This window comes from Vulpes lagopus, chromosome 8, assembly GCF_018345385.1.
Source record: "Vulpes lagopus strain Blue_001 chromosome 8, ASM1834538v1, whole genome shotgun sequence".
Classification (NCBI taxonomy): domain Eukaryota; kingdom Metazoa; phylum Chordata; class Mammalia; order Carnivora; family Canidae; genus Vulpes; species Vulpes lagopus.
Window position 1 is genome coordinate 134265645 of NC_054831.1, and position 13872 is coordinate 134279516.

General features: G+C 57.8%; 1 non-coding gene across 1 annotated transcript; it reads right to left on the reverse strand.

The window, feature by feature from the left end:
• Positions 1-11525: 11525 nt before the first annotated feature.
• Positions 11526-11598, reverse strand: TRNAQ-CUG. The gene has a single exon. It is a non-coding gene; the product is annotated as a tRNA-Gln (tRNA).
• Positions 11599-13872: the final 2274 nt, after the last annotated feature.

Consider the following 13872-nt stretch of genomic DNA (forward strand, 5'->3'; position numbering starts at 1 on the left):
CCGACACGCACTCACGTGTGCACAGGGCCAGGCCTCAGGCATCACACCCAAACAGCGAGCACCCACGCAGGTCGCCCCCGGAAGACGCGTGGCAGGAGGGACCGCGCAGCCCCCGGCAGGACCCGGCGTGCGTGATGACGAGGAGCAGGAATTTCTTTTTTCCGAACCAAATCCGAGGAAAGAGTCATGATGCGGCCCCTGCCCCTGGGCGCCAGGGCGGCCAGCAGAGCCCAGGAAGCCCCTGACTCCCGGCGCCCGGGGGGCGGCGCTGCAGGAGGCGAGGACTTACGAAAATAAAATCTTTTTTAACATTTTTTAATTTTTTATTTAATTTTTATTTATTTATGATAGTCACAGAGAGAGAGAGAGAGAGAGGCAGAGACACAGGCAGAGGGAGAAGCAGGCTCCATGCACCAGGAGCCCGACGTGGGATTCGATCCCGGGTCTCCAGGATCGCGCCCTGGGCCAAAGGCAGGCGCTAAACCGCTGCGCCACCCAGGGGTCCCCGAAAATAAAATCTTAAAGGAAATCGGCTCCTCCCTGCATGGCGATGCTCAGCTGCGCGTGGCCCCACGGCCGGGACGCTGAGCAAACTGCTTCACATTCCACGGTAGTAAGTGGCAAAGCTGGGTCCCAAGGCCGAGCTCCTGGTCACTGTGCCACCCATGCTTTGGTTTGCTCGTCTCGTCCTACAAAAGTGCCTCGGTGCACCTACTGCGTGCCAGGCCCTCTTCCAGGTGGCAGGTATGAACGGCTCTGCCCTACACTCCACCTGGGGAGAGACACGGTAAACACAACCAGGGGAATCCTAGACGGTTAGAAAGTGGGACGTCTCCCTGCAAGAAGGAAAACGGAGGAGAAATGCAGGGGTGGGTGTGCAATTTAAGACTGGGGGGTCTTTAAGACGTGGGGGTCAGGGGTCAGGGAAGGACTGACCCCTGAGCAGAGACGGTAGCACGATGTGCCAGTGCCAAGGCCCTGAGGCAGCACTGGGCTGACCGGGAGAGGGGCAGCACGGAGGCTGGGGAGGCTGGAGCGTGGGAGGAGGTGACTTCCGACGGGTCACGGAGGGTCTGAGCCCAGGGGCCCAGGGGCCGCTGTGAGGACTCGGGCTTTTCTCCCAGGGAGGTGGGAGCCACGGAGGGTGTGGGAGCAGACTGCGATGTGACCCTCGTAGCGCAGGCCCGCAGGGGACAGGATCCCTGGGGCGGGCGGGTGGGGAGCCTCGTCAGGGGCAAAGGCGGCGCTGGGAGCCCCCCCCCACCACGGTGGAGGCCGGAGATGGTGGCTCAGCCCGCGTGGGCACGCGGGGAGGTGGGGGGCGGGGGGGAGCGGTTTCCCTCCCGATGTGGTGTGTGAAGCGGAGTGCACAGGAGTCACAGAGGCTCGGCTCGGGGTGAGGGTTCAGGAATGTCTCCCCGGGAGCCGGGCGCAGCGCGGTGTAGACAGGTGAGCCGCCGCTGGGTGCGGAGCAGACGCCCGGGGCCTGCGGGAGGGGGACCGCGCCCCCCGAGGGCGAGTGCGGCCTGGGACTCCGGGGGCCTCCTCGCCCCCGCCCCTACGCCCCGCCGTGGGACCTGCGCCGGCCGGGGTGGTCACCCCCGGAGCCCTGCGCCACCGCCAGACACGTCCCACCCGAAATAAACGTTGGTTGTACTGGGACATGAGGTTCTGGGGTCGGTTATTATTATTTTTAAAAGACGTGTTCATTGATTTTAGAGAAAGAGAGCGAGCGGGGGGGTGGGGGGGCGGGGGGCGAGGGAGAGTCGCCAAGCAGACCCCCGCTGCAGGAGCCAGCTGACGGCTGAGTGACCCGGCGGCCCCTGCTCCCCGCCCGGCCCGAGCGGACGATCAAGAGCCAGACGCCGCCTGGACGGAGCCCCCGGGCGCCCGGTTCCTCCTGGAGGCCCAGAGGCCTTGGCGGCGGGACTGCTCCGGGTCCGGGCTTTCGGGCCTAACTCCCCCCCCCCGCCGGCCGCCGCCCCCTGGAAACCCCGGCAGATCTGGGCCCGGCTGAGGGGTGAGCGAGGGGGCACAGCCACGCTCCAGAAGCTTCCCTGCTTCCTAACGGGATACATATGCTTTGGCTACAGATTTAACAAGAAGTCTGATTTATGGAACTGCCATTCATGTGAGGGTGAGCTGGGTGCTACCGATCAGCCGGGGCTGGCGCTCGCCGCGGCTCCCGGCTCCCCCGTGGCCTGGTCCATCCTTCTGACAGGGCCAGCGAGGGTGGGGGGGTGGGGGGGGGCAGCGCCTTCGGCCTTCCTTCCCAAGCCCTTTTCTTAGGGAAACAGGTTATCGGTGAGCGGGGCCTGCGGAGGGAGGTCTGAGCTGGAGACGCAGAGCCGGGGGTGTCCCGGACACCGTGTGGAAGTGCCGGGCACTGGCGGGTCACCAAGGGGGGAGCTACGTGGGGAGGACGCGCCCTGGGCCTCTGGCTGGTGGAGACCAGAGCAGCGGCCGGGAAAGGGGCAGGACCAAGTAAGAGGCTTCCCAGGGGACCAGGGGACCCCGACCCTGGGAGGGCCGAGAGCGGACAAGTGACCACGGGGGTTAGCCGCACGGTGTCCTGCAGCAGAGCGGCCGCGGGGCCTCGGCTCCAGAGGACAGGGTGGGGGGACTGGAGAGGAGGAGGCTCGTTGTTCGGACCAAGGTGCGGGGTGGGGGGGGTGGCGGGCACCCGGGCTCGAGGAAGGGCTGATGGGTGCCACAACGGAGAAGCCGACGAGAGAGAGCCTGAAGGCAGGACAGTTCTGGGCGCAGAGGGCCGCCAGCAGCAGCGGGTGGGGATGGCCCGTTCCCACTCTCCCTGCTCACCCCACCCTCGTTGGAGCATCTCATGCCCCCGGGGAGAAGCCTTATGAGGTTTCCATGCCCCTTCCTAGCCTGGGCACTAATCCCTGGGGTGGGGGTGGGGGGCAGGAATTGGGATTCACCCCTGGATGGTGCTGCAGATGGGGAAACAGAGGCCCGGAGAGGCCAAACAGTCCGCCCAAGGTCGCACAGCTATTAGGTGGCCTAGACCACCTACCCTCAGTGCCCAACAGCCTCCCCGGGCTCAGAGAAGCAGAGGGGTCCGAGCTCCTGGGCCTGGGGCTGTGGCTCTGCACCCGCCTCCTCCCACTAGTGTTGGCAGGAGATGCTCCTGGACAGGAGCGCAGGGCTGGCCGAGGCCGTGAGGCTGGGAGGGCCCCCAAGGGCTCGGGACCAGCTAGAGGGAGCCACCGGGGTCCCCAGTACCAGCCGGGGAGCCAGGGGTCGGTGAGAAGCGCAGGGGGAGCCCAGCAGGTCTGGGGGGGCGTGGGGCTCGGGAAGGCCTGGGGGGCGGGGTCCCTGCGAGGGCCTCGAGGGGAAGGGAGGGGCTGTGGGAGGGGGTGGGGGTGGGGCGTGGGGGGTCCTGCATCCCCGGGCCGCACCCTCTGGCCCGCCCGCTGCAGGTTCCGGGGAGCATCCCCGCCAGCAGGCAGCTGGTGCCCCCACGCTGACCCCGGCCCGATCAATACGCAGGGCTGGAGCGCCTCTCCCCCCGCGCCCCTCCCCGGGCCCTCCCTGGCGCCTCTGCCCGGAGATCCGGGGGGCTGGGGTGGCGGAGCCCCAGGCGGGGAGCGGGCGCCCAGGTCAGGGGCTCCTCTGTGCCGCTGTCTGCAGCCTCTGGCCCCTCCCCTTCCCCCCCCCTCCTCCCCTGCTCTTGCCCCTGCCCTCCTGTCCTCCCCTGCCCCTGCCCTCCCCTGCCTGTCCTGTCCCCCCTCCTCCCCTGCCCTTGCCCCTGCCCCTGCCCCATCTCCCTCCCTCCTCCCCTGCCTCTGTCCCTCCCCTGCCGTGTGCCCTCCACCCTCCACCATGGGCCCCAGGCCTCCCACTCCACTCCACGTCTCTGTCTCTCCATCCAGGCCTTGGGGAGGACCAGGACTGGTCAGCTGCCCTGGCGGGTGACACTGCGGCCTCCTGCCCCCCTTCCCCGGCTGGGGCTCCCCTTCACAAGCCCTCTCCCCCCTGGGAGCCCAGGAGTCCCAGGTGGACAAAGCCAAGGCCAGGGAGACTCACGTGGGGCGCATGAAGCATTCAGCCCAAACTTGAGGAGCGTCCCCCCACAAATTCCTCAGAAATCAAGATGAAAATAACACTTTCATGCAATATTTTCAGAAAGAGACCTGATGCAAAGAAGTCTGCGGTGAACAAAATATCAGTATTTTATTTATGTATTTTTAAGATTTTATTCATTTATTCATTCATCAAAGACAGAGAGGGAGAGGGAGGCAGAGACACAGGCCGAGGGAGACGCCGGCTCCGTGCGGGGAGCCGGACCCGGGACTCGATCCCGATCCCGAGGCTCCAGGATGAGGCTGGGCTGGAGGCGGCGCTAAACGGCTGGGCCTCGGGATTCCAAATACCAACACCTTAAACGCAGGGTCTGTAACTGCCGAGCGGAGCTGGGCCGGGCCCTGCAGCAGCGGAAACGTCAGGAAGAGGGTCCCGTTTTGTTTAAAATGTTGGTGTTTCGGGGAGCCTGGCTGGCCGGTCCGCGGCATGCAGGGCTCTCCGTCCCCGGTTATGGGTTCCAGCCCCACGTTCAGTGTAGAGGTTACTTAAAATCTTTAAAAATAAAATAGAAGGAAGCAGTGGTGGTTTGTCCACCTGGGGCTGTCCCCGAGGGCAGGGAGCCTGCCGCGGGTTCACGGACCCTCCTACCCTAACCAGTAAGAGGGCGGCGGGCGAGCACCTTAATTGGCGTTTGGATCCTTTACTACCATCCAGTTCACCCGGGCACAGCGTCCAAGTCAACGGTTTCCGGTACACTGGAGTTGTGCGACCATCACCACATCCTTCTGGAACATTCTCATCACCCCTCAACGAATCCCTGCGCCCACCGGGCTCAGCTCTCCATCCTGGATTTCCCCAGCCCTCGGCAAGCTCTAATCTCTTGGTCTCTGCGGATTTGCCTATTCCGGATCCTTCGTGTAAATGGAACCCCAGGGCAGGCGGTGTCCTGTGTGGGGCTTTTCCACGGACTATCGTGCTCTCTAGGCCCCATATCCGGCCCTTTGAGGAGCTGCTGGGCTGTTTCCCGAGCGGCTCCTGCAGCCCCATCAGCCGCGGGCCGGGCTCCGCATCTTCACCAACACTTGTATTATCTTTTCTTTTAAAGATTTTATCTATTTATTCATGAGAGACAGAGAGAGGCAGAGACACAGGCAGAGGGAGACGCAGGCTCCATGCAGGGAGCCCGACGCGGGACTCGATCCCGGGACCCCGGGGTCACGCCCTGAGCCGAAGGCAGACACCCAACCGCTGGGCCCCCCGGCGCCCCCAGTGATCTGTCGTTTTGATTATAGCTTCCCGGGGCGTGCGGAGTGGTTTCTCACTGAGGTTTGGACGAGCTCGTCCCTGAGGCTAATGACGGCGAACACCTTTTCACTTGCTTTTTGGACGTTTGTGTATCTTCTCGAAGAAATGTCTGTTCAAACCCTTTGCCCCTTTTTGAAACGTCTTAATTATCTTCTAACGAGACGCATCACAACCCCGTGCTGACCGGTGTCTGTGTCGGGCAGCAGGTCTGGAGATCTTTCCAGGATCGTTATACATCGGCCTCACTACTTTTTTTTAGATTTATTATTAATATTACTGTTTTAGAGTGTGGGGGGGTGGGCAGAGGGAGAGGGAGAGAGAAAACCTTCAGCAGGCCCCACGCCCAGCACGGGGCCCAACCCGGGGCTCGGCCTCACGACCCCGAGATCATGACCTGAGCTGAAATCAAGAGTCAGATGCGTAGCCCCCGAGCCGCCCAGGTGCCCCCCACTGTGTTTCAGTCGCTGTTCAGGGTTTCCTAGTGTGGCTGCAAAATAAGTATTTACCCCATTTCCGATGGATGGACATACATGGTTTTCAGAAATGTTCTATTATGAAAGAGGTAAATATCTTTACATCTTTGTGCACCGAATGAGGTGGTTTTTGTAGGCCCCAGAAGTGGAAATTCAGACTTATATAGTCTGGGTGTGGGTTATTTTTCTCATAGCCTGGTCTTTAGTCAAACAGAAATGTTAAAATTTGATGTCATAAAAAGAGGACGACCCTCCTCCTTTTGGGCTCCTGGATTTTGTGTCTTATTTTTCCTACCCCAAGATAGGAAATACTTTCCTCTAATATGTTCATATTAAAAAATAAAAGGAGGGACGCCTGGGTGGCTCAGCGGTTGGGCACCTGCCTCCAGCTCGGCTCATGATCCCGGGATCCAGGATGGAGTCTTGCATCGGGCTCCCTGCAGGGAGCCTGCTTCTCCCTCTGCCTGTGTCTCTGCCTCTCTCTGTGTCTCTCATGAAAAAATAAATAAAATATTTTTAAAAAAATTAAAAAATTAGGGGATCCCTGGGTGGCTCAGGGGTTTAGTGCCTGCCTAGGGCATGATCCTGGAGACTCGGGGTCAAGTCCCACGTTGGACTCCCTGCAGGGAGCCTGCTTCTCCCTCTGCCTGGGTCTCTGCCTCCCTCTGTGTCTCTCATGAATAAATAAATAAAATATTTTAAAAAATAAAAAAAGTTAAAAATTAAAAAAATTAACGGAGAGATATATTTTGGGTGTGATGATAACAGTGAAATAAAATAAATTCTTCTTAAATTAATTAAACTAATGCCATCTCAATGAAGTTCCCAATGTAAATTTTTATTCAATGTGTCAGAGTTCATATGAAAAAGAGAATGCACGATTTAAAAAATTTCAAAAGTAAATAGTGGAATAGCTGCCAAAATACGTATTTTGGGTCATAGTAATTAAAATAGTGTGGTATTGGAGGAGCCCGGGCTGGCTCAGTCAGTGGAGGGTACAGCTCTTGATTTCAGGGTCATGAGTTCAAGCCCCACGTTGGGCATAGAGATTATTTAAGAAAAAAAAGAAAGACCAATAGCAATAAGCGATAGTGTAGTATTAGAATGAGATCAAGTAGATTGATCAGTGGCAAGAAACAGGTCCGTGTTTAGATGGAAGTTCAGCTTACGATAAAGGTGACATTTTAAACAAACATGTGCACAAACGGTCCTGGTTTAAACTGCTATCCGGGGGATCCCTGGGTGGCGCAGCGGTTTGGCGCCTGCCTTTGGCCCAGGGCGCGATCCTGGAGACCCGGGATCGAATCCCACATCGGGCTCCCGGTGCATGGAGCCTGCTTCTCCCTCCGCCTGTGTCTCTGCCTCTCTCTCTCTCTCTGTGACTATCATTAAAAAAAAAAAAAAAAAAAAATTAAAAAAAAAATTAAAACAGATCATTAAAAAAAATAAATAAATAAACTGCTATCCGTTTGGTGGTGACTATTTAGTCATTTATCCATCAAATACTTGTGAATGCTGAACACGGGCCGGCACCATGCACGTGGACGCCGGAGTGGAGCAGTGACCAGAACAGACAAAGGGACAAAACCCTGTGGCCTCGTGGAGCTGACGTCTGGTGAGAGAGGCAGTCAATCAATGAAATAAATAGGTAAGTTCTATAGTCTATGAGAGATAAAGGAAGGGTAGGGGGTGGGGAGAGAAAGGGCGATTTAAAATAGAAAGGACTGGAAGGATGTCAATGAAAAGGTGATATTTCAGGGACGTCCGGGGGGTTCAGCGGTTGAGCATCGGCCTTCGGCTCAGGGCATGACCCCTGGAGTCCCACGTCGGGGTCCCCGCAGGGAGCCTGCTGCTCCCTCTGCCTGTGTCTCTGCCTCTCTCCCTCTTTCTCATGAATAAATACATAAATAAAATCTTTTTTTTTTTTTAAAAAGGTGATATTTCAGTTAAAACTCAAAGGCGACGAGGGCGAGGGCGTTGGCCTTGCAGACATCTGAAGGGCCATCTGAGCTCCGGGAGTGGGCAGGGCAAAGGCCCTGAGGCAGGAGCATGGTTGTGGGTTTTGAGCTCTAATATATGGACTTGAACTTTCACCCTGAGGGACCGGCAGGCATTGGAGGACTGAACAGCAGAGTGACAGGGGCCACTTTCTGCTTTAACCAGACCAGTGTGGGGGCTGGGGGAGCATAGATCGTGGGCGCCAGAGCCGGGTGGTGCCTGCGGTTACCAGCTGGGCCGGCCTGGGGCTTGGACGTGTTTCGAAGATAAGCAGGATTTGCTGATAGGCTGGGTGGGCGAGAGAGGAGAGGAGCAGGGCCACATGGGGGGCTTGATCTGAGCGTGGGGGCCGGAGCCACCATCTACAGGGGAAGGGGTGGGGGTGGAGCTGCCATCTACAGTGGCAGCAGGGAGCCGTCTATGGGGCGGCTGCAGTGGGCTGACCGCAGCTCCCCCACACCTTCGCGTGTTCCGGAGCCTCCCGCGCCCCTCCCCAAGCCCCCCAGGCCGCCCTCCCAGGGCTCCTGCGCTGCGAGCGGCCTGGGCTGGAGCTTGGCGGCTGCACCCTGAGCCTCCAGCGCAGAGCCCCGCACGAGCCCTTGGCGCAGCCCGCTCCCCGGAGTCCAAAGGCGAAGGATGGCGGGGAAGAAGGAATGAAACAGCTCATTAATGATTGTTTTCTATTGATAAGTGGAAATCACGCTATTTTGGATATATTCGGTCAGATAAAATACACAATTTACATTAATTTCACCCATTTTTTTTTTCACCTAAAAAAAAATGTGGCTACCAAAAAGCTGCTTCGCGGTCTAAGAGGCCTGGGTGATGTTTGTGCGGGGCAGCGCTGGTGTAGCCGGGCCCCGCGTGTCAGCCAAGGACGAGCCTGGACCCCCCCAGGTGAGGAGCTTGAGGCGGAGTCAGAGTCGGAGGGAGGCCAGAAGAGGCCTAGGCGGAGGTCGCAGGAATAGCAGGGGGCATCAGGCAACCAGCGCTGGGAGCAGGGGGCTCGCCCTAGGCACCTGCCTTGCCAAGCTGGGGGCACCCCAGGTGACCCTTGGGACAGGCGGCCGGGTCACAGCTGCTGAGAGCGACTCGTTCATCCGCTGCTCCCCACTTCCCACAACTGCCTTGGCCGGAGGTGTCACAAGGGACAGGAGAGCAGGGTGGGTGTGGGGGCGCTGAGGGTCCCCAGCCGGCGAGCTGCCAGTCACCCCAGGACAGGTCAAGGGGGAGGTGCCAGAGCCAGGGAAGCCCAGAAGGAAGGTGCAGGGGCCCTGCCTTGGGGCTCGGGGAAAGCCCCCCGCCCGGGGCCAGGCTGCCCCCTCTCCCCAGAGCCCGCACCAAGGAAGAATAGAGACGCCCGCTAGGGCCCTGGCACGGGCAGAGTCCTCACAGCGTTCCTGAACCAAGTCAGGACTCGGACTCGGGGCCCTGTGGCCCCGGAGCCTGTGTCCTCAGCCACTACTCACTGCCCAGATGGCCATGGGGACACGGGCAGTGACAGAGGCTCTTCCCTCGGTCAGCCCGAGGCCCCGTCTGGCTGGCGGCTGCCCCAGCGCCGTGGCACCTGCCCGCCCAGCTCCCCGAGGGGAGACCCTGCAGCCTTTGTCCGCTCCTCCGTCTAGTGGACCAACCCACTGAGCCACCGCGCTCGCTGCCCGCGGGGACAGAGACGGGCGGGAGGCCGAAGCCCAACCACGACGACCACCACGCAGCCAGTGTTTTGGAAAGTGCCCCCCTGGGGGCGGGGGGAGGCGGGCAGAGGAATTGGCCGAGGTCCCCAAGGGGAGTTTGGCAGGCCCTGGGGCAGGCACAGCTCCCGAGTCCCTCCCGGGCCGTGTCCCGAGAGCTCTGAGCCCCGTTCCAGTGACCCCGAAGGCCAGGCCGCCCCTCTGACCCCCGCTGCCCCCTCCTGCCTCTGACTGTCCCCTCCGCACTGGATAAACAGCACCTCCACCCGCCTGCCTCCTCAATCCCTCACGCTTCACCAGAATTAAATTCATCATTCATTTTTTATGGTTTATACATGGTGTAATTTATGTTTTCAAATATATTGAGGTCACACTTTAGCAGAAAAAAAGTATTTCACATTGAAATTGAAGGCATGTGTGTTCCATTAAATGGGGATGTTTGGGATAATTTTAAAAGGCTAAAAGTAGTAGAAAGTAACATTAAAATAAAATTTGAGAGATGTAATTACCCCTAATCGCACCATAAAATAATCAATACTGCATTCCATTATTTCTGACTTCCCTAGTTATAGCTTTTTTTTGTTAAGCTCTTGAATATTGATGAGGTGAAAGGGTCCTGTCTTCTGGCGGAGGTCTGATGGAGGTGGAATTAAGGTGGTGTCCTCCCCGATTATCCCGGGGAGACCGCGAGCCGCTCCTCCTCGGCTGTGATTCCCAGGGGCCCGCCCCAGCTCCCCGCTCTCTGCTCTGATGCTCCCTCGCCCCCTCGTCCCCCGCGGGGCCTGCGGGAAGGCCAGACGCCACGGAGGCAGGTGCGCTCGCTCGGCTCCGGCCTTGGGCTCTCCCCGCGCCGAGCCCCCACGCATGGCCTCCCCGACTCTTGGACAGCCCTGCGCGGCGTGGGTGAGACTCTCCCCTCTACAGGTGCGCCCGCTGAGGCCGGGGGGCGACGCTTGCCAAGGGGCTGGGCTGGGAGCCGGGGCGCCAGCAGGGGCTGCGGACGGGCTGCACCCACCGGCTGAGGATCACTCAGGGCCAACCTCGAGGACCGTTGTCACTGGCCGCAGTGGCGTGGAATTAGCCAGAAAACCTCTGGTTCCCTTTGGGACACCTGAGAATTTCCACCCCTTCCCTACCATGTATGTACTTATTTATTTCTATTTTTATTTTTATTTTTATTTTTAAATATTTATTTATTTATTCATAAGAGACCCAGAGAGAGAGGCAGAGACACATGCAGAGGGAGAAGCAGGTTCCATATGGGGAGCCCAGTGCAGAGCTTCCCGCCCTGGGCTGAAGGCAGATGTCCAACTGCTGAGCCCCCCGGGTACCCCCTTCCCTACAATTTGGATAATGGGTTTACTTCTCTGAGCCTTCACGTTCTCATCTGCAAAATGGGAGTAACACTGGAGTGCCCTTCACTGAGTGAGGTGTAAAGGAGCCCCTGCTGACTGCAGTTCCAGGGGACAGGCCAGCCAGTGGTAGCTAGGAGGGTGACACTAATGAAGGTGTCGTTTCTTTTCCCTGGCCTCAGTTTCCCTGTGTCTAAAATGTTGTGGGTGGGGCACTTGAACTGGACGATAAGCAAGGCCTATCTCTCTCCGACCTGTGTTCCATGATCTGTGCCGCAAGGTTCTGCCGAGGGGGGGAATCCCTGCCTGTGTGCCAGCCCACAGAGGGCCCTCAGAGGTTTCTCTCACCAGGCCCCCACCCTCCCACAGTGCTCTTCGGCCCCTCTTCCCCTCACCTCAAAGACCTCTCATCCTTATTTATTTATATATATTTTAAAAGAATTTACTTATTTATTGAGACACACACAGAGAGAGGGAGAGAGAGAGAGAGGCAGAGACACAGGCAGAGGGAGAAGCAGGCTCCATGCCGGGAACCCGATGTGGGACTCCATCCTGGGCCTCCAGGATCACACCCCAGGCTGCAGGCAGCGCTAAACGGCTGCGCCATAGGGGCTGCCCAAACTCTCATCTTAAAAACAAAAAACAAAACAAAAAAAACTCTACACCCAGCACGAGGTTCAAACTCATGACCCTGAGATCCAGAGTCCAATGCTCTACCAGCTGAGCCAGCCAGGCACACCAAACTGGTACCTTTTCAAGCTGCAGATAGTTCCCCTTGGGCTTAGGACTGGACCCTGTAGTAGTCTACCTACCTAATGTGGGCATCTGGGTGGTCTTTCAGGCCCCAGAGTTGGGATTTTGAAGTCTGTGCACCCTGACACCTTCCTGTCCAGCACCCAGACACTCTGATATCCAGCATACGCAGGGTGTCTGCTCTCAGGATACTTGTGCCCCAAAATCATGACATCTCCCTGCTCAGAATCCAGATGAGCAAACACTCAAGATCTGGACACCTCATAGCTGCATTATTCACAGTAGCTGAAAAATGGCAACAGCCCAAATGTCCTGGATGGATGGATGGATGGATGGATGGTGGATGGTGGATGGATGGACGGTGGATGGTGGAGGATGGATGGATGGATGGTGGATGGATGGTGGATGGATGGACGGTGGATGGTGGATGAACGGATGGATGGATGGATGGTGGATGGTGGATGGATGGTGGATGGTGGATGGATGGTGGATGGTGGATGGTGGATGGATGGTGGATGGTGGATGGATGGTGGATGGTGGATGGTGGATGGTGGATGGATGGTGGATGGTGGATGGATGGATGGTGGATGGATGGATGGTGGATGGATGGTGGATAGATGGATGGATTGTGGATGGGTGGATGGTGGATGGATGGTGGATGGTGGATGGATGGATGGTGGATGGATGGATGGATGGATGATGGTGGATGATGAATGGATGGTAGGTGGATGATGGATGGATGGATGGTGGATGGATAGTGGATGGTGGATGGATGATGGTGGATGGATGGTGGATAGATGGATGGATTGTGGATGGGTGGATGGATGGTGGATAGTGGATGGTGGATGGATGGTGGATGGTGGATGGATGGATGGTGGATGGATGGATGGTGGATGGATGGATGGTGGATGGATGGTGGATAGATGGATGGATTGTGGATGGGTGGATGGTGGATGGATGGTGGATGGTGGATGGATGGATGGTGGATGGATGGATGGATGGATGATGGTGGATGATGAATGGATGGTAGGTGGATGATGGATGGATGGATGGTGGATGGATGGTGGATGGTGGATGGATGGATGGTGGATGGATGGATGGTGGATGGATGGTGGATGGATGGTGGATGGTGGATGGATGGTGGATGGATGGTGGATGGTGGATGGATGGATGGTGGATGGATGAATGGTGGATGGATGGTGGATGGATGATGGTGGATGATGAATGGATGGTAGGTGGATGATGGATGGATGGATGGTGGATGGTGGATGGATGGATGGTGGATGGATGGATGGTGGATGGATGGATGGTGGATGGATGGTGGATGGATGATGGTGGATGATGAATGGATGGTAGGTGGATGATGGATGGATGGATGGTGGATGGATGGTGGATAATGGATGGATGGTGGATGGATGGTGGATGGATGGATGGATGGTGGATGGTGGATGGATGGACGGATGGTGGATGGTGGATGGACAGAGTGCGGTACATGCATGCAACGGAATATTATTCTGCTCTAAACCGGAATGCGTTCCTGGCCGTGGCATGGATGAGCCCGGAAACACGATGCTCAGTGAGAGCCGGACACAGAAGGCCAGATGGTGCACGACTCCATTGTGCGCAGTTCAGAGAACAGACGGATTCAGAGACGCAGAAGGAGAAGGGTGACCGGGGACTAGGGGCAGGGGGGCGGGGGTCAGCATTTAATGGGTATGGAGGAGGCGAATCCAGCAAAGGGAGATCCACAGAGGAAGCAGGCAGATTAGTGGCTGCCCGGGGAATGGGGAAATGGGAGTGACCGCTTACTGGGTATGAGGTTTCTCTTTGGGGTGATGCAAAAGTTCTGGAACTGGACGGTCACATAACAATGCAAATGCACTTAATGCCACTGGTGGTGTCCTTTAAAAATGCTGACAGTGTTAAATTTTGTGTTTTGTGTATTTCCCCCCAATAAAAAACGAAAATTTAAAAAAACATCTGGACGCCCTGAGCCCGGCCCATGCCCTGTGCGGGGTTCTCGGCACCAGCCGCTCAACCCCAGCTCGCTGGGAGCGGGGACATCAGGGCGCTGACGGGCAGCCTCGCTCCCTATGTCATTACCATTAATAATAAACAACAATGAGTGTATTTTTAAAACTTTCCCTAATGGAGATTCCCAAGCAGCAACCAGAACACTCAGGTTACCCACTGGTCCCCCAAAGACACTGACACATAAAAGCCGTCGGGCCACGAGGCAGGGGTGAGGTGGCTGCT